General features: G+C 36.5%; 1 pseudogene; it reads left to right on the top strand.

Moving 5' to 3' along the window:
* The first annotated feature begins 8,101 nt into the window (after positions 1 to 8,101).
* On the top strand, positions 8,102 to 18,231 carry LOC110815797 (GDSL esterase/lipase At5g18430-like; annotated as a pseudogene).
* The last annotated feature ends 3,939 nt before the right edge of the window (positions 18,232 to 22,170 follow it).

Below are 22,170 nucleotides of genomic sequence, written 5' to 3'. Positions count from 1 at the left end.
CAAACCAAAAAAACTACGTACATCGGCGACATTTGTGGGCGGACTCCAGCTAGTCACTGATTCCACCTTAGACGGGTCTACAAAAACTCCTTTACTTGAGATTATATGACCGAGAAAAGAAACTTGATCCAACCAAAAGGAGCACTTACTTAGTTTCACATACAGTTGGTTTTGGCAAAGGGTCTCCAGCACTTCAGCCAAATACACAATATGTTCTCCATGACTTTTGGAATACACCAGAATGTCATTAATAAAGACGATGATGTATCGATCCAATACGTGCCAAAAAACTTGGTTCATTAAGTCCATGAAAGCTGCTAGGGCATTGGTCAATCCAAATGGCATCACCCTTGACTCGTATAATCTGTATCTACACCGAAAGGTAATTTTTGGAATATCTTCTTCCTTCACCCTCAATTGGTGATACCCAATTTTGAGATCGATCTTAGAAAAGACCTGGCTCCTTGTAATTGATCAAAGGGATTGTCGATCCGGGATAAGGGATACTTGCTTTTAACAGTCACTTGGTTGAGTTTTCTATAGTCCACGCAGAGTGGGAGGGTACCATCCTTTTTCTTTATGAACAACACTAGAGCACCCCAAGGAGAATGACTAGGGCGAGTGAATCTCTTGGTGATAAGATTAAAAAGTTGATGTTTCAGCTCTGTTAGCTCAATGCGACTCATACGATACACGGGCTTCAAGATCGGTTGGGTTCTAGGCAATAATTCAATTAGGAACTCTACCTCACATAAGGGAGGTAGATTAGGGAGTTTGATGGGAAAGACATCAGGAAAATTACAAATAGTGGGTATGAAACACACAACAGGATCAACGTCCATATTCCTGTTCATTCAATTGTTAAAAAAATGAAAACAACTTTTATTTCTTTTTCGATGATCGTAAAGTTACAAGTTTACTTTCATAGTCTATTATAGCTTTATACTTTTCCAACAAATTCATTCCTAATATTACATCAAATTCTACAAAATCTAATAATATCAAGTTTACACATACTTCTATCCCTGAAGTTTTTACCCTACAGTCCTTATATATGCAGTGAGCCTCTAGTAATCCCTTAGAGGGAGTTTCCACTACTAGTATTTTTCCTAAAGCTTTTGGTCTCAATTCTAGGTTACCAGCAAATGCATAGGAAATAAAAGAATGAGTTGCACTAGTATCGATCAAAGTCTTGATATGAATAGAAAGTATATCCTAGATGAGAATAGGAGTAGGAAGGACTTCAGTTTCATCAAAATGGTATACTCGACCTTGTGCTATGGGTCGGGCTACATCCTTTGATCACTGAGAGCAATCCTTTATAAGGTATTGGGTGCTTCCACACTGATAGCAAGCGTGATTGATACACCGACATGGTAGATCACCACGCGAGCGATCACAATATTGACAAGGTTGGTTAGTTCGGGCAGGTGGGGCTGTAGGTGGGGGCAAGGCAGAAGGAAGGGAAATTCTGGTTCGTTTGTCTGCGGGGATACTTACTGGATTTGACAATATCTTTCTAAGTTGTTGGGACTGTTGTTGGGCTCAAACTCGAGCAAAGCATGGGTGCTTAGTTGAGATAAGATCTTCGGCTAACTGGGCATGTTCAAGCACCTTTGTATATGAGCTGGGTCTTAGCATCGGTACCCAGTCATAAATGTCGGTACGAAAGCTCTTGAGAAACTTCCTAATTTTTCAACTTTCGAGGGTGATTATTAAAGGGGCAAACATAGACAGCTAAACAGATCGGGCTGCGTATTGGGCTACAGACAAGCTTCCTTGGTGGAGGTCCTAGAATTCCTTCTCTTTCTTTTTCCGAACATAAGCAGGGAATAAGTTATCAAAGAAAGCATCCATGAAAACTTCTAGGTAGTATGGCTAGGCAGGACCTCTTTCTTAAGTTGCCACCAGTGTTCGCCTTCACCATTTAACATAAAGGCAGCAAGAGGGACTTTTTTTTCTTCAGTCAGGTCTAGTACAGAGAAGAGCTTTTCTATTTATAGGATCCAAGCTTCGGCTACTAAAGGATCAGGGCCGTTTTCAAAGTATGGGAAGTTAAGTTTCCTAAACTCTGTTATATTATAAGAGATAGACCGAACTAGGTTTTGGAACTCAGGGGTAGGGGGTGGACAAGGGTTGGCCTGATTTTGTCCTATGGCTGTAGTTAATCCTTGAACAGCTCAGAAAAGTTATGAAAATTCAGACCTGGTCGGATAATTTGGGGCTTCAAGTCATTCAGTACATTTTATAGATGGCCTTCTTGCCGTCATTCCTACAAAAGAAAGGAAGACACGAGTTGGAGGTTTGATTTTTGAAAGGAGGAAATTTATTTTTTCAAGATATTCTAAACTGTTTATATATCTTAGTTCTCAGTGTAAGGGATTTGTTTCGCGATATTCTACTCTGATACCACCTGTGACATCTCAGGTGCCAATTAAGGCAAATGGGTATTAGATATAGATTCATAATAACGAGTGTATGATAATATTTATGCAGCAAAATCAAACCTTAACAAATCCTTTACAAATATATATATATGTATAATGTTCCAATTACATACATCACTGAGGCTAGAAGTGGCTACAAAATACAAAACATAAGGGCCATTTTTTTCACTATGCTACTGGAATTCATCAGAGCGTAGAAACAGACATGCACTCAGACTTGTGGATCCATGGGATCCTCATAGATTTTCAAGGGTAAGTCTGCCTTTGGTTCCTCATTTTCTTCCTCATCTGGGAGGGAGAGGGAAGGATAGAAAGAGTGAGTTCTATATGCTCAGTAAGAAAAATAATATTAAATTAATATCGTAAGATTTTAAAAGTTTATTATTTTTCTTACTGTTCAACTTCCTCGTTTACCTAACTCATCATTAGGAAAAATTATTTATTTGAATATCAAAATAGTACGTTAGCACAGAAAATCAAATATACATATATCATGTCAAATAATAGAGAAAATCAAATAAATTATGAAATGCACAGATTTTTCATGTCATGCTTCGCGAAATCGTTACAAACTTTTATCTTTGAGGGCCGATACAGATATAGATTTCCAACTGCCCAAGTAGAATGACCAGATCAGATACATATATGCTAATTTGCTTAGGCTTACTTTCGGTTGGCTAAACCATGGTACGATCTATGACCACAGTTGTACTAACTATAGTAGTCCTAACAGATAGTCTATAGTCATGACATTATTTAGCCATGGGTAACCCCCTACAGATAGTGCGATACCACTCTCATCAGATGGCACACCATCATCTACTGGGAACTGTGCTCTTATGTCCTTTCAAACCAGATAGGGGAGGTGAAACATATACCCCTTAGAAATAAAAAGTCTAACGAGACACTTGATGCAATATGCATGTCAATACAGATACACTTTCGACTATACAGACTTCATTCCACTTTTCTCTCTTTTTCTTTTTCTTTTATTTTACTTTTATAATCACGGGCTACATATTATATTTATTACAAGTAAATTCATCAAGTGTCAATAAATCACACAGCATGTTTGAAAATCAGAACAATTCAACTCATTTGAATATACAAGCATGCAAAACAGGCATAATAACTATCATATTAAACTTACTAATATAAAAATACTCCTTAAGATGTCGAAAGTAATACTAGATTCCTTACTGAAATCTCAATGTTTTCTTCTTCACCATTTTCCTTTCTTTCTCTTCTTGTCTCACTAATTTACTATCTCTCTCTCTCTCTCTCTCTCTCTCTCTTTTTCCCCAAATCTTTGAAAAATGAAAGAAATGGAAGTGTGGAGATGAATGAAAGAGGAAAGGCAATTTATATAATTTCAAAACTGTTGGATTTGTGCCAAATGGCAAAATCCGGTGAAGAGAGAGGAGAAAAGGATTCTTTTGCATGAAAAATGAGATAGGAAAATTTCCTCCACCAGTGGTGGTGGTGCGCCGCCCAAGGCAATGGCAGAGCACTACCCGAGGTGGCAAAGCCTAGTCGGCACGCTGTAGGCTAACTTGCTGGTGCACAAGCCTGTTGCTACCCGCATAGGGCTTAAGCGCATTGGGCGCCGCGCGCAGGCCTGCTGCACCCAGGCCCCAGGTGCACAGGGCTTGTCCATGCAAGCCTGCTGCACGGATGGCGCGTGCACAGTGTGCGATGCATGTCTGTGCGCAAAGTGATGCGCGGACGACCCGTCTGCACGGGATAGGATGCGCGTGCTTGTCCTAACCCCGTGCTGTGCACACAGAGGAGACGTGCTTCGTGCATGCGAAGGGGACGTGTGCGTTGTGTGCACGTCCCATGTGTGCTAGCGTGTGGATGGATCATGCACGCTGTGTGTACGCCCCGCGGCCACTGTACGCGCATGTGCATGCGCATGATGCCCTGCACCTGTGTAGGCAAATTGTTTTCTCGCGAAATTTTTTCGACGAGTAGGTTTTCTCCCGTTTCGATGTTTTTTGATTTTTTTTTAAATTTTTCTTTTAAAATAATTTAAAATAATAATAAAATTATTAAAATAAATGAAAAATAAAAATAAAAATATACTAAAATCACGTATCTCTATAACAATATAAATTAATTTAAATTTAAAGCATTCAAATGCTAGAATAAATAAAGTTTTCAAATCACTTTAGCACAGTAATAGTCGGGATGTTACACAAAGTCGTAATATCCCTTTTTAAATGGAAAAGAAGACTCTAGTTACATGACATGGAAGACAGAAAATTAGATTTTAAATTTATTATCAGTCCATGGTTAGACTTTGTTACAAAGTTGGAGTCTTTTTTTTAACATGTTACTACTACAATTAAGAGAATCTAACCATTTTGAAATATTTCTTCTATCCAAAGCATAATAAACTTGTTGAGACAAAATTCAACTTTATCACATAAAACTCAACCAATTCAACATTAAATTTAATTGTACGTCTCACTTAATTAAATATTATAGGCCAATTATAATGAATAATATATTTATAAAGTGACAAATTTTATATTCTCAACAAGGTAAAAATACAACTCAATTATGTTTGTTTAGCCTGATTTTTCTTTAAAATCATATTTGCAGTAAATAAATTCTACAAATTCATTTTGCAAACTCACAATTGTATCTATATTAATCTAACAATAAAATTTGTATATTCTGTAACAAATTTTAGGATTTAATTGTTAAAAACGTAGCGCAAAAACCTCCAGAAGCCTCAAATCACCATCATTTACATCATGCCTTAATGGCAAACCAATCAATGTGAAGCAAAAAATGGTTTTAACCAACAATTTAAATGAAATTCCTAAAAAGTCCTCGGGAAATTTTCTCAAATTCAAGATTTTGTCAAACAGTTGTTTAGGAAGTTTCAGCGCATAGTATATTGTATGCCATGGTCTGGAAACACTTGTTTATATAATGTTGGTGTAAGATAGACTAAAAAGGAGAGAAGTAGAGACAAAAAGAAAGTTGATATAGGGTTTTTTCCTATGTACGTATTTGACAGTGAAATAATGTAATGGTCAATGCAACATAATTAGAAATTATTAATTTATTACAAATTAATTAAACAGATTACTAACTAAAGGTTACACAGTTTAAACACAGAGAAGAACGAGGAGAAAGAAAGATAGGAACCTGCAAGTTGATGAGGGCCATTGTAGTGACCATCGGCAATTTCCACTGACAAATAAAACATCAATCAAAATCAAAATATTGATAGACATATATATATATATATATATATATATATAAATGTTGAGAGAGAGAAAGAGATCCTCACAAATGATTGTCATTTTGAAGAGAGTGGAAGGTCTTCCCTGCTATGTATCCAGCCACATGCACTCCCCTCCGCTCTAAGAGCATTGAGTCCCAAGCCTACGCCCAAGACTCAAGAATCAATCAAGCTCGTGTTACTGAGCTCGGCGGTTGTAGATTCTCTGGCCCTAATATATAAAGAAGAAATCAGTTTCCGATGTGGGATTCTCACTTAATGAACATTCCCAAGCATTGTTGGAGTTGCTGACAGTGACTGAACAACTTAAGTAATCTTTCCAAGTTTTGTTTCCAAGTGTTGGTTTTCTCCTCTTCAAAATGTTTTTAAGTGGGTTAACGTAAATATTTTGGTTTTGATTCAGTTATTTGGCCTTTTGTTTACTTGCATTTACTCCAAGTGTATGTTTGGGAGGAGTTAGAAAGCAGGGAATGAAATGGAAAATTTAATGCCAGAAATGTTTTATGTTATCTGGGAGTGTATTTTATTAATAGAACAAAATATAAATGAAAGTAAATCATTTTCATTACCTATATAAGGTTAATTCTTAGCTAACCAAAGTGAGAAAATCACTATAAAATACAAGCACACATTACCTTCAAATAGCCCCAATTAGTGATAGATAACAGAGACTTAATAACAGAGAGCTGTATAGATATATATATGTATATAACTAACAGATTTATACCACCCATGTGCTTCTTCACATGTACCTGAATAAAGATTAGACAGAGAGCTGTATGTATGTACGTGTGTGTGTGTGTGTGTATATGTACGTATAAATATAATTGTGAAGGAGGTTCATCAAGGTGATTAGTTTGAAGCATTTAGACAAAGCGGTTCCTGCAAGCAGAATATGTATTTTTATTTATGCATATACCGAAACAAAATAGCAGAGCTTAGAAAAATAACTCTTCATTGATTAAAAGAACATGAAATATGATACTTGAGCTTCTAATTCTCTTATATATAATATACATATAGCATTTCCTCCGGCAACTACCACTACTACCACCCTTCATTTGTTAATTTCAGTAGATAGTTGAGGTTTAATAACAGTGCCACTCACAACTGCCGGTATTTTTCAGTAGATAGTTGAATTATGGAGACAATTGATTTAGTCAGTTATTTAAGATTACCAACAAAAAAATTACAAGAGTAAGTCAGATTATGAAAATTTCGACCCATGAGCATGAAATAAAGAAACATATGAAAAGACGAATAAAAAAAGGTGGAAGATATTCACATTGAAATAGTTGGCAAAGAGCTGACTGAATGGAATAATTGTGGTTGCTTTCAAATTTACACAGTTTAGAAGCTTAAGAATTTTGAAAATCAACCTTCTTACTTAAACACAAGGGTCATGTGTGATTATTTATTCTCCTCACCTGAAAGAATAGAAAATGTGAATTGGAAGTTGGATATAGAGCTATAACTTTTTGAACACTTGAGAAAGTTTAATACCTTAGACCAATTAGATCACAAGATTAAATGCTAGCGAAAGTTGGGTCTGTCTGCGCAGCGGAGCGGGTGAGCCAAGCTTGTTTGGGGAATAAGAAATTGGAATTTTCTCGGCGCCTTTGAAATTAAATACTCATTATTTTAGAATCTTTTCCAAAATTTGCAATGTACATGTCCTTTACTCTTAAAATTGAAATGAGTTTAAATGTTATTGAAATTTTTGAATGTATTTGGGGTTAGGGTTTGAGAAAAAGAATTTATTTGTAATTTCATAATTTTTCTACAGTGAATTTCACGTTTATGTCTCTTGTAAACGTAGATGCAATTGATTAAATTACTTGTAGTTTATCTTTATATATGCTAACTTTTCAATAAATTTATTCACTTGACAATAACATATTCGGACTTTTGTAGTCTAATACAATTTTCTTCTTATCATTATCTATATATCAAGTTGAATTTAACAAAAGTTTAAACAGCATGATATTCTTTTATCTTCCTTTATAAAATGGGCGGTGGAAAGTAAATTGTTTCTGGGTGTACTTCAAACCATTCATCCAGATTGCATGACATAAAAGGCCTTGAGTTTTTCTTTTCCCATTAATGAACATTTGCAACCTAAAAGCTTGCCCATTTTTTGAAGGAAAAAGATTAACTAAAACTTCGAAATAATTTTCAGTAAAATACAACTGTAAAATTTTATTTACAGAAAAGAAAAATTAATCTAAAATTCAACTAAGACCCAGTAAGACATTGGAATTGAATTTAAAGGCACATGTAAATTGTTGGCAGATAACTTTAATAGCTAACATTATATAATGCAAGCATTCCTATATGAAATCTTTCACAATCATATATTTATGTCTTCTTCAATAGTAAGGATATGCATTTGATAATGACAACTTCAGTATCATTAATATACAATCTTCTAGTCATTATAGGCCTTCTATTGACACTATCGATACTCGTAGATGCACGTGCATTTTTTGTATTTGGTGATTCCTTTGTCAATAGTGGCAACAACAATTACTTAGTGATAATTGCTTGCGTAGATTCAGCTCCATATGGAATTGTATTCGACTTATAGGCCTACATGCTACTTCTCCAATGGCCTTAACATCCCAGACCTCATCAGTCAGAGCCTATAGATTTCAAAATCTTGCATTATTCCTATACCAAAAAATGCATGGTCATGCTTATATAATGCATGTTTACATTTGCAGGTCAAGAAATTGAGTTATTAGAACCTCCATTGCCATACTTGACTCCATAGCTGACAGGGCAAAGACTACTATACCATGTATAAGCCTATTATTAAATGAGTATTCGAGATTCACTATAATGAGCTATCATCTTTTTTGGAAAATCTCTCGAGAATTTATAAAATAGAAATTAGTCTATGACTGATAAATTATTATTTTATTATATGGTTGTTGTTGAACATAATTAGAAAGTGCAGACAACTGGATTACTTCCAAGAATAACAACAAAGAGCAAGTTCTCTTATCAGACCTAAACAAACTCAAAGACTCGTAAATCAAGCACTTGTGCTCATCAGTATTAGTGGCGATGATTTTGTGAGATCCCAAGTGCTAATTAAGGCAAATGGGTGTCAGATACAGATATAAAATAACGAGTGCATGATAAAATTTATACAGCGGAATAAAATTATTACAAATCTCTTATAAATATATATTAGTTCCAATACATACATATACTAAGGCTAGAAGTAGCTGCAAAATATAAAAAAAAAAACATAAGGGTCATTTGCTTCACTATGCTATTGGACTCATCAGAGTGCAGAAACAGTCATGTACTCAGAATAGTGGATCCACAGGATCTCATAGACTTCCAAGGATCGGTCAACCTACGGTTCTTCACTTTCTTCCTCATCTGGGGGCGGAGACATGGAAAGAGTGAGTTTCATATGCTCAGTAAGAAAAACAATATTAAATTAACATCGTAAAATTTTAGAAGTTAATTATTTTGACTTAAGAGCTTACCATTGACCTCCTTGTTTACCTATCTCACATTATGAAAAACTATTTATTTGTTAAGAAAATGGTACGTTAATACAGATAACCAAACATACATCATGCCAGATAATAAAGAAAATTAAATAAATCATGAAATGCTCATATTTTTGTGTCATACTTCGCGAAGTCATTACAATTTCCATCTCTGAGAGTATATACAGATTTTCAACTATCCAAGTAGAATGACCAATCATATACAGATACTAAAATTTACTTGGGCCCATTTCTGGCTGGCCAAACCATCGTATGATCTATGACCACGGCCGTACCAGCCATAGTGGCCCTAACATTTATCTACAGTCATGACATTACTTAGTCACAGGTGACCGCTACAGATAGTGTGATACCACTCTCGTTAGAGAGTACGTTGTCATCCACTGGGAGTGGTCCTCTAACATCTTTCCAGACAAGATAGGTGAGAGGGAAACAGATACCCCAAAGGTCAAGGGGAATAGATACCCCTTAGAGATAAAAAACCTAATGAGACACTTGATGCAATATGCAGGTCAATATAGATACACTTCAAACCACACAGGCTTCATTCCACTTTTTTCTTTTTCTTTTCTTTTATACTTTTTATTTTTACTGTTTACATATTATATTTACTACATGCAATTTATCAAGTGTCTGCAATTCACATAGCATACTTGAAAAGAAGAACAATTCGAATCATCTAAACACAGAGGTATACAAAACTAGTAAAATCACAATCATATTAAATTAGTTTATCTAAAAATACTCCTTAGGACGTCGAAAAAAATATTATTGCTTGCTGAATCTCCATATTTTCTCCTTCACTGTTGTCCTTTCTTTCTCTTCTTCTTTCACTAACTACTATCTCTTTCTCTCTCTCTCTGTAAATCTTGAAAAATAGAAGAATGGAAGTGTGGAGAGGAAGGGAAGGAGAAGGGCAATTTATGGAGTTTTGAAATCGTCGAATTCACACCAAGTGGCGAAATCCAGTGAAGAGAAAGGAGAAAAAGATGCTCAGCACAAAAAACAGGGGAGGAAGGCCTCCTCCATCGGCAGCGGTGGCGCACCACACGAGGAATCGACGGTGCACTGTCCGAGGTTGTAATGCCCCGGTCGGCGCACTGCAGGCATTCTGCTGGCTCACAGGCCTCTTGCAGCGAGCGCAGGCCCCAGGTGCACAGGGACTATTCGCGCAGGCTTGTTGCACGCGCGCGGACTGCCTACGCACGACAGGATGTGCAGGCAACCTGCCTCCCAATGGGATTTTTCCAGAGCAATTTTCTTCCTGATTCGCGATTTTTCTAATATTTGTCAATTTTTTATAATTAATTAAAATAAGTTAAATGCAAAATAATAAAATTTAAAATTAATTAAAATTAAATAAATTTAAATAAAAATAAATTAAGTAATAATTAACCAGATTTACGAGCAGAGTAAATTAATTCTAACGTGGCTAAAGGCCCGAATAAATGAAATTTCCAAATCATTTAAGTACAGTGATGGGCGAGGTGTTATATTCCTTCCACCTTAAAAAAATTTGGTCCCTAAATTTTTCTCGAATAAGTTTGGATACTTTTTTCTCATTTCGTCCTCTAACTCCCACATCGCTTCTTCCGAGGTATGATACTGCCATCATACCTTCACCATGAGAAATGTCTTGTTACGCAAGAACTTATCGGTTCACCCAAGAATCTCCACAGGAACCTCCTCATTAGTCATGTCAGCCTGTACGTGGACCTCATCATGAGGAATAATATGAGAAGAATCAGGGTGGCACTTCTTGAGCATCAAGACATAAAAGACATTATGTAGACCCACGAACTCTCGAGATAGTGCGAGGCGGTATGCCATGGGCCCAAAGCGCTCGATGATTAGACTTCCCTCTCTTCCCAAACCGTATCTTGCCTTTATAGGGGTAACCTTTAAGGAAAACTTGATCTCCCATGGCAAACTTCAAGGGTCGCCTACGATTGTCGGCATAACTCTTTTAGCAACTTTGCGCAGTTGCCAAGTTCTTGCAGATGATTACGACCTTCTCAATGGTCTCTTGAATGAAGTCTAGTTCTAAGTGGCGCTGGTTCTCGACTTTACTCCAGCAAGTAGGAGAATGACATGGCCTTCCATACAATGCTTCATACGGGGCCATGCCGATACTGGAATTATAACTGTTATTATAAACGAATTCACAAAGAGGAAGAAATTCATACCAGTTATCACCAAAGTCAAGAACAGAAGCACGCAACATGTCTTCCAATGTATGGATCGTATGTTCTGACTATCCATCCGTTTGGAGATGATAAGCGGTACTAAAGTACAACCCAGACCCTAGAGATTTTTTGAAGCAGTCCCAAAAGTGAGAAGTGAACTGGGGATCGTAGTCGAACACAATGGATGAGGGAACTCCATGAAGTTAAACAATCTCATCAACATATAGGTGGGCTAACTTACTAGTGGAGTCCATTTTTTTAATAGACAGGAAATGGGCAGTCTTTGTTAGCTTATCCACGATGACCAAGTTGGCATTTTGGCCAGAACAGCTCCTGGGTAATCCTGTGACAAAGTCCATAGTCACATGCTCCCATTTCCATTTGGGAATTGGAAGACCCCGTAGCAAGCCACCAGGTCTCTAATGTTTTGCCTTTATCTGTTGACAATTGAGGCATCGAGAGATGTAGTCATCTATATACTTCTTCATTCCTAGCCCCAATATTGTCGCTTCAAGTCTCGGTACATTTTTCTACGTCCGGGATGAATAGATAACTTAAAACCATGGGCAGCCTTGAGTACACGTATAGCAATGGGGACCCAAATTCAGTTCTGGAATATGTACAATCCATCATCAGAGATCCTGAAATCAGGAGATTTGTCAGAAGTGAACTTACCTAGACTCTTGGTGAGTTCTGAGTCCGTGGCTTGGGCTTCCTAGATCTTCATAAAGAGATCTAGCATGGCTCAGATCTGCGCGAGATAGGTGCCCTTGCCGTAGTAGCTAAGGCAGAGTGATTGTACAATGCCCATCATCTTCCAACTGGAGGCCATGGTTTGAGCCAGCACTACAGACTCCTTTCAGCTTAATGCATCGGCAACTACATTTCCTCTCCTAGGGTGATAAATTATTTGGTAATCATAATCTTTAAGAAGATCCATCCAGCGCCTCTGCCTTACGTTTAACTTCTGCTGAGAGAAGATGTACTTGAGACTCTTATGGTCAGTATAGATTTCAAAAGTATGACCATACAGGTAATGCCACCATATCTTTAGAGCAAAGATAATGACTGCAAACTCCAGGTCATGGGTTGGGTAGTTCTACTAATGAGTTTTGAGTTGTCGGGACCAAAAGGCGACTACTCTACCATGCTGCATTAGGACACACCCCAAACCAACATGAGATGCATCGCTGTAAACTTGGAATCTCCCAACATCATCAGGAAGAATTAACACAGGGGCAGAGGAGAAATGATGTTTAAATTCCATAAAGCTTTGACTGCGTTTATAATTCCAGACAAAGGGTATACCTTTTTAGGTGAGTCAAGTCATAGGGGCAACAATCTTGGCAAATCTGTCAATGAACCATTGGTAGTAGCCTGCTAAACAAAAGAAACTACGTACCTTGACCATGTTGGTGGGTGGATTCCAGCTGACTACCGATTCCATCTTGGATGGGTCTACAGAAACTCCTTCACTTGAGATTACATAACCGAGAAAAGAAACTCGATCCAACTAAAATAAGCACTTGCTTAGTTTTGCATACAGTTGGTTTTGACAGAGAGTCTTCAACACTTCAACCAAATACACAGCGTGTTCCTCAAGGCTTTTGGAATACACTAAAATGTCATCAATAAAAATGATGACGTACTGATCTAGTGCATGCCAAAAAATTTAGTTCATTAGATCCATGAAAGTTGTTAGGGCATTAGTCAATCCGAACGACATCATCCTGAACCCCTACAAACTGTACCTGCACTGGAAGGTGGTTTAACTCTCAACTGGTAATATACGATCCTGAGATTGATCTTAGAGAAGATCATTGCTCCTTGCAGTTGGTCAAAGAGATCATCGATCTGGGGTAAGGGGTACTTGCTTTTAACGGTCACTCAATTGAGTTCCCTATAGTCCATATAAAGTCGAAGGGAACCATCTTTTTTCTTCACGAACAACACTAGAGTGCCCCAAGGAGAATGGCTAGGGAAAATAAATTTTTGAGTGATAAGGTCAGAAAGCTGATGTTCCTTGTTAGCTCAACGCGACTCATGCAATAAGCGGGCTTCGAGATCTATTGGGTTTCAGGCAACAATTCAATTAAGAACTCAGCCTCACGTGAGGGAGGCAAACTAGGGAGTTCGATGGAAAAGACATCTGAAAAATTACAAATAATCGGTATGGAACACACAATAGGATCAACACCCATATTCTTGTTCATTTAATTTTTAGGAAAAAAATAACAATAATTTTTATTTTTTTCAGAGATTCGTAAAATTACAATTTTACTTTCACAGTCTGTTATAACTCTAAAATTTTCCAACCAGTACATTCCTAAATATTACATCAAATCCTACAAAATCTAACAGTATCAGGTTTATACATACCTCTATTCCTAAAATTCTTATCCTACAGTCCTTATATATATAATGAGCCTCTAGTCTTTTCCCTTAGAGGGAGTTTCCACCACTAGTGTTTTTCTTAAAGGTTCTTGTCTAAACTCTAGATTACAAGCAAATGCATAGAAAATAAAAGAGTGAGTTACACTTATATCAATCAAAGCCTTGGTAGAAGTGTTATGAATAGAAAGCATACCTTAGATAAGGACAAGAGCAGGAAGGGCACTGAATTCATCTAAGTGGTACACTCGACCTTGTGCTACAAGTCGGGCTACATCTTTTGGTCATGGAGGTAGTCCTTTATAAGGTGCTGGGTGCTTTCACACCAATAGCATGCGTTATTGATTGGCCGACAGGGTAGGACACTATGCTAGTGACCACAATACTGACAGGGTTGGTTAGCTCGGGCAGGTGGAGCTGTAGGTGGAGGCAAGGTAGGAGGAAGACCAACTCTAGTTTTTTTATTTGGAGGGTTACTTACTGGGTCAGACAATCTCTTTCTAAGTTGTTGTGGTTATTGTTGGGTACGAACTTAGGCAATACGTTGGTGCTTGATTGAGATAATGTCTTCAGCCAACTGACCATGTTCAAGCACCTCTACATACGAGCTGAGTCTCAGCATCACGACTCAGTCATAAATGTCGGCACGAAGGTCCTTGATAAACTTCCTAACTTTTTAACTTTCAGGGGTGGCCATCAAAGGGGAAAACCTAGACAGTTGAACAAAACGGGCTACATACTTGGCAACAGACAGACTTCTTTGGCGAAGGTCCTAAAATTCCTCCTCTTTATTTTCCAAAACATAAACATGGAAGAAGTTATAAAAAAAAAACATCTATGAAAACTTCCAGGTAGTAGGGGTAGGCAGGACTTCCTTCTTAAGTCATCACCAGTGTTCTGCTTCACCGTTTAACATGAAAGTTGCAAGAAGAACTTTTTGTTCTTCGGTCAGGTATAGGATAGAGAAGAGCTTCTCTATTTTTAGGATCCAGGCTTCAGCTACTAAAGGATTATGAGCACCTTCAAATTGTGGCGGGTTAAGTTCCCTAAATTATGCTATTGTGGGAGATAGACTGATCTGTGTTTTGGTATTCAAGGGCATGGGGCAGACAAGGATTTGCCTGATTTTGTCCTACAACTGCAGTTAAGCTTTGGATGACTCAGAAAAGTTCTACAAATTCAGCCCTAATCGGATGATCCATGGCTACGGGTCGCTCAGTACGCTCTATGAATGGTCTTTAGCGTGTCATTCCTACAAAAGAAAAAAGATATGAGCTGGTGGTCTAATCTTAAAAAGATTGTTTATTTCTTTCCTAGGTATTCTAAAGGGTTCATCTACCTAAGGCCTCAATGCAAGGGATTTTATCCGCAAAATTCTTCTCTGATACCATCTGTGACATCCCAAGTGCTAATTAAGACAAATAAGTGTTAGATACAGATACAAAATAACGAGTGAATTTATGCGGCAAAATAAAATTATTACAAATCCCTTACTAATACATATGATTTCCAATACATACATATACTGAGACTAGAAATGGCTACAAAATACAAAAACAAAACATAAGGATCACTCCTTTTAGTATGCTATTAGACTCATGAGAGTGCGAAAAAGTCATACACTCAGACTTGTGGATCCACGGGATCCTCATAGACTTCCAAGGGTAGGTCAACCTGCAGTTCTTCACTTTCTTACTCATCTAGGGAGGGGGCATGGAAAGAGCGAGTTCCATATGCTCAGTAAGGAAAACAGTATTAAATTAAAATCGTAAGATTTCAAAAGTTAATTATTTTGACTTAAGAGCTTACCATTGACCTCCTCATTGATCTATCTCACATTATGAAAAATCATTTATTTGTTAAGAAAATGGTACGTTAATATAGACAACCAAACATAGATCAAACTAAATAAAAAAAAATAAAAAAAATCATAAAATGCTCATATTTTCATGTCATGCTTCATGAAGTTTTTACAACTTCCATCTCTGAGGGCAGATACAGATTTTCAACTACCCAACTGGAATGACCATATCAGATATAAATATGCCATTTTGCTTAGGCCCATTTCTGGTTGGACAAACTATGGTACGATCTATGACCACGGTCGTACCAGCCATAGTGGCCCTAACAAATATCCACAGTCATAACATTACTTAGCCACGGGTGACTCTTACAGATAGTGCAATACCACTCTCGTCATAGGGTACACATTCATCCACTGGGAGTGGTCCTCTAATGTCTTTCCAGACCAGATATGGGAGAAAAAAATAGATACCTCGAAGGTCAAAGGGAACAGATATCCCTTAGAGATAAAAAGCCTAACGAGACACTTGATGCAATATACATGTCAATACAGATACAATTCGAACCATACAGGCTTCATTCCACTTTTCTTTTATACTTTTTCTTTTTATCATTTATATATTATATTTATTACATGTAATTCATCAAGTGTTTGCAATTCACATAGTATGCTTGAAAAGAGAAACAATTTGACTCATCTTAACATAAAAGCATAAAAACCGGCAAACTCACAATCATATTAAATTAATTTAACTAAAAATACTCCTTAGGACGTTGAAAGAAATATTAGATTTCTTATAGAAACCTTGATATTTCTTCTTCACCGTTCTCCTTTCTTTCTCTTCCTCTCTCACTAGACTACTATCTCTTTCTCTCTATCTCTAAATCATAAAAAAGTTGAAGAATGAAAGTGTCGAGAGGAAAGGAAGGGGAAGGACAATTTATAGAGTTTTAGAACTATCAGATTCGTACAAAGTGGCAAAATCTAGTGAAGATGGGGGAGAAAAAGATGCTCGACACGAAAATGAAAGAAGAGGGCCTCCTCCACCAGCGGTGGCAGCGGGCTACTGGCTAGCCTGCAGGCACACAAGCCTCCTGTTATGCGCACGGAGGCTAGCTGGCGCACATGCCCAGGTGCATAGGGCCTATATGCACAAGCCTGTTGCGCGAACGGTGCGCGCACAATGTGCAGCCCCCATTCACGAGCGAGGTGACGCGCAGATGGCTCGCATGCGCACGACAAGACGGGTGTAGGTCCTGACCCCACGTCATGTGCACAGATGGGACGTGCATGCTATGCACATGTCCCACAGATATTGTGCGAGCATGCGTGCACGCACAGTGCCTAGCATGCGTGCGCGCACAGTGCCTAGCACTCGTGCGGGCAACCTTTCTCCCCGTGGGATTTTTCCCATTGGATTTTCTTTTCGATTCGCCGTTTTTCCAAATTTTCTCAATTTTTTATAATTAATTAAAATAAGTTAAACGCAAAATAATAAAATTTAAAATTAAATAATAATTACTAGATTTATGAGCAGAGTAAATTAATTTTAACGTGGGCAAAGGCCCGAATAAATACGGTTTCTAAATCATTTAAGCACAATGAGGGGCGGGGTGTTACAAACTTTGAGAACAACTACTACTTGGTGCTATACTCTATACGATCTCATCAATTTGCATTGCCAAACTACATTAAGTTTCTTCTATCTGAGTATCAAAAATTATTGCTGGTAATTTCTAATATAAATGTAACACAATTCATATAATAGCTCAAACAAAAATTTACAAGCTTAAATTTTTTAAAATTATTTGATTTGATGTTATTTGTCATTGAATAAGTAGTGCTTTGATAAGAGCATTATAACTATATGTGATGTTATTTGTCTAAGTGTAGAGGGTGCATCACCTCAGAGCATGTAGGGTATTGGTGATAGGAACTGGACTAATGGGATATGTGCCTGTAGAACTCACAATCAGGGGCAGCAGCAATAGAGGATGCTCAGTTGAGTTGCAATGAGTTGCTTCTTTGTACAACCCCCAATTTGTTCAGATGGTGAATGAACTCAACAAAAAACTTGGGAGACATGTGTTCATTGCTGCAAACACACATCAAATGCACTTCGATTTCCTCGTTCGACCCCAAGCATGTGGTATTATCTATATCTACATCTATATATATTATTTACTTTTTGAGTCTTTATCCTACCTTATAGAAATTAGAAAATATATTTAAACTAAGTGATCAAGTAACATTAGACACACGTTGGTATTAAACTCAAAACCACACCTTCTCTTGTTCTTATGAAAGAAGTAGCTGATAAGATAAAAGTCATTGGTAAATAAGTTATATTATAAGTAAGTAATTGATTATAAGTAAGTAATCTGCAGAATTTACCACATCAAAAATAGCTTGTTGTGGACAAGGACCTTATAATGGCCTTGGCCAATGCACTCTGATTTTAGATTTATGTCCCAACTGAGATCTTTATGTTTTCTAGGATCTATTTCATCTATATAAGAAGGCAAGCATATTGATAGTGCAAAAGATAATGACTACCTCCACTTCATACATGAATCCCATGAACCTAGCTATCTTATTGTCTATGGATAATTGAATTAATAGTATGTGATTATATTTTTTATGCATATTGAACTACTTAGCTAAAACGACAATGAAAGAGCTAGATTAATTTATATGTAAGATATTTGTCTATTTAAACAATATATAATGTAGTAATTTGAGTAGGATTACTTTGCATCTTGGAGGAAACTAGTTAATTAGAAATGTTTATAAGGTGTATCTTGGACAAGGACCCTTTGCATCACTCTCATCCTATAATGTACCCCACGAATGCCAAACCCAATACTCGATAGTAACTAAATAATTTTTTCTTCACAATCATCTAATAAAAAAAAATATTATAAACCATTATAAATAAAAGAAACATAAGAAATGACCTAAAAATAAGAAGAGTAATTATTAGATATTCTGTGACGATGCATATAGCATCCCCACTTCCATAATGCGAATTGATGCTATCACACGTGTAAGAACCACTAGTGTGCAACAATATAATAAAGCCTTAAATTACACACCCCTTATATATGTAAATAGTAATCAAATACCACTACATGTGGCAATGCACATAAAACTTCTATTACTAGAATTTAGTAGGTGTATTTGACAAAATTAAACTACCTTGACTTCATATCTCTACAATTATTTAGACTTGGCTAACTGATTCTTCCCTAAGAGATTGGCACTTCTTAATAGTTTATCCTGATTAGAAAACTGAAATGGTAATTTGAGTGAGCGCACACTTGTTTTGTAAAAATATAATATTCTATAGCGCACACTTGTTTGGTAAAAGTATAATATTCTATCTTTTCACATAATAATCCATCAATATCTATAGAAAATAGAAATCTCCGATGAGACATCACTTTATAAGAAAGAGATTTAGTTATAAAAAAACTACTGAAAGATTTCTTAAACAAAACAAACATTCGCATCGATTTGATAAGACAAATGCAGATTTCACTGGAGAAAATCCGATATTGAAACATAGGCATAACCATCGTAACCATCATTCTTTTTATTTTTCCTTCTAAATACCTTTTTCCTTCTTATAGATAATGATCTTACAAATCAAAATTTCATATATGCTTCCACATAATCATATTGCCTTTTTTTCATCAAACTTCACATTCATACATTACTTTCTCAAATCACCAATATTCTAAACAAACTCATATAACATTTTTCAAGGTCACAAATGGCATTACATAACATTAATCAAGAATCACAACCACAATTACAATTGTAAAATTTTAAGTTATTTAAAGATTCTTCTTTGTACATCCTTTAGCATTTCATTGCACGATGTTATTTTTACCAGTATCATTAAGGGCCCATAAGGATCTCCTCTACATATGGATACTTCAACATTCCAACAATCATTAGCCATTCTCATTCTTCATCTGGTAATGAGTGCCACAATCATCAGTTGTTCTCATACCCTGTCCAGTATGAGCACCACAATCATCGGTTGTCTCCATAGCCCATCTGGTATGGGTGCCACTAAACCATTTCCCAACTCCGTCCGATATGGGACTTCCTAGTCATGTCCGACTACATGCACAACTTAAATATCAAAAGTAAACATAAAAATGCAATATGTCCCTCCCCCAAACTTAAATTATACATTGTCCCCAATGTAATATAAAGAAAATGAGTAATGAAGTAAAAGAAAAATGAAGGGACATAGTAACTCCCCTGATTTTGTGACTTGGGGGGGAGGCACACTGGAGGCATCATCTAGTCTTGGGGTGAGGGATGTCGTTCACTGTTTATGTTATTGACTAGGCTAGTTTGTCAACTCTTTCCAATAACTAACAGGTCAAATTCTCAAGGCAAAACAAACATGCATCTATCTTTTGAACATGCAACAATACTATTTCAAGAAGTTGATGGATGTCAGTTGATGCAGGTTTTATGGCAACACGTTATCTGTGCTTTTTGTTTGCTATACACTCTCATGTTTTTAGACACAAGTGGGCCAGCAGGGGTAAAACATAGGATGTTGTCCATAAGGTGTAGAAATCCCATGTAATCTAAGGAACCTAAAACCAAGGTAATTTAAGGGCAAGCAATATGTGACATCTCAAATGCTAAATAAGGTATATGGGTGTCAGATACAGAAACATATTACAAGTGCATAGTAGTTACAAAATATATGAGTTCTAGTTACATAGATAAATGAAGCCATAAGTGGCAATAAAACACAAAAAGGGCCACTTGATTCGTTATGTAAAAGGACTCATTAGAGTGCAGGACAATTCACGCACTCAAAACAGTTTACGGGGGATCCTTAAGACTTCAAGGGATAGGTCAGCAATCGGTTCCTCACTATCTTCCTCATCTACAGGGGTCATGAAAAGGAGTGAGTTTCATATACTCAGTAAGAAAAATAGTATTTAAATAACATCATAAGATTTTAAAACTAATTAATTATGTCATCAACACTTACCATCAAGAGTCACGTTAGAGTTCTTTATTAAATTATGAAAATAATTTATTTATTAAAGGAGATATCAAACCATCATGCCATGGTCATATCAATCAAATCAATCATGCTGATAATAAAAAAGTCAAACAAATCATGATATGCACAGTTTTTTGTGTCATTATTTGCGAGTCATTCTGACTTTCATCTACTGATGGCAGTACGGATTTCCAACTACCCATGTGGAATGAACGGTTCAGTTATAACAACAATTTGCAGCTTGCCCAAACCAACAACACATTTGCGGCTTGCCAAACCATGACACGATCTATGACCACGGTCATGCCAACCACAATGGTCCTACAGTAAGACTATGTCCATGACCGTACTTCACCAAAGGTGATCTCTACAGTAATATCGCGTCACCACTCTCGTTAGAGGGTACACTATCATCCACAGGGAGCAGTCATCTCACGTCTTTTCAGGGCAGATGAGGGGAGAAACAGAGACCCCTTAGAGATAAAAAGTCTAATGAAACACTATGAATTATGCATGTTAATGCCGCTACATGTTTCTCATGTCTATACACCATTTCATGCTTAATCACTCTTTCACTGTCAATTGCATCACATATCAGTATTGATTTCAAGCATTAAATCATTTAAATCACATGCAAATTAATAAGTTCATGTATGATCATAAAAAATACATTATCATGTAAAATTTACTTCGTTTAGACATTAATAAATTCAACATCAATGCAAAATACAAAATAGGAAATAAGCAAAGTAATATAAACTGAACTCTTAGGTACACGTTAGAAACTAAATCAATAGTCGACGAAATAACTAGCTCTAGTAATGTAGTTGATCACAGATGCAAGGATTCATTTTATCTAAAAAATGGCAAATCAATAATAGTTATTAGAAATGTTCCAGCAACCAATCCTTCCTTATTCCTAAACCAACCAAGAAACGTTCGTTAGTTGGTTCTTCGCTATAAAGCAGTCCCGACAACGTCTATAGTATTTAACTTGTCAACAACCTTAAGAGAGAGAAGAACCTTATTCAAGTTGTTAGATTCATCCGCATGAACCGTTCAACTAGATTACTTACTTTTTCAGTGTGGCACTAATCATTATTTGGTGTCAAGACCACTCAAACAATTACATATTTGAGTAGTTCGGCTAGCTGCTTGCGGTTTTTCTTCTTATATGACGGGTTCTATTCAAACAGATTCAAAATAATAAATATATATAGGTGCAAGAAGTAAATAAATACTAGCTTTGAAATAAAACTTAAATTTATTTGATTAGATCTCACAAATACATTATTGGAGTTTGCTATATCTATCAACTAGGTAAAAAAAATAAATTAACCACTAATTGTAGAATTTTTAACACAAATGAGTTCTTGGAGAGTAAAGAGAAGAAGAAAGATGAAAAAAAAATTGCAGAAGCAACAAAAGCTGCTGTGTGCAGCATTGGGAAGAAGAGAGATGATCATTCTGCATGGCATCCATGATTTATATAGTGAAAGGGGTTAAAGT

The sequence above is a fragment of the Carica papaya genome, chromosome 8 (genome assembly GCF_054855325.1).
Source record: "Carica papaya isolate Zhongbai chromosome 8, ASM5485532v1, whole genome shotgun sequence".
Taxonomy (NCBI): domain Eukaryota; kingdom Viridiplantae; phylum Streptophyta; class Magnoliopsida; order Brassicales; family Caricaceae; genus Carica; species Carica papaya.
The sequence above is the reverse complement of the archived record's forward strand: the minus strand, read 5'-3'. Positions and strand labels throughout refer to the sequence as shown.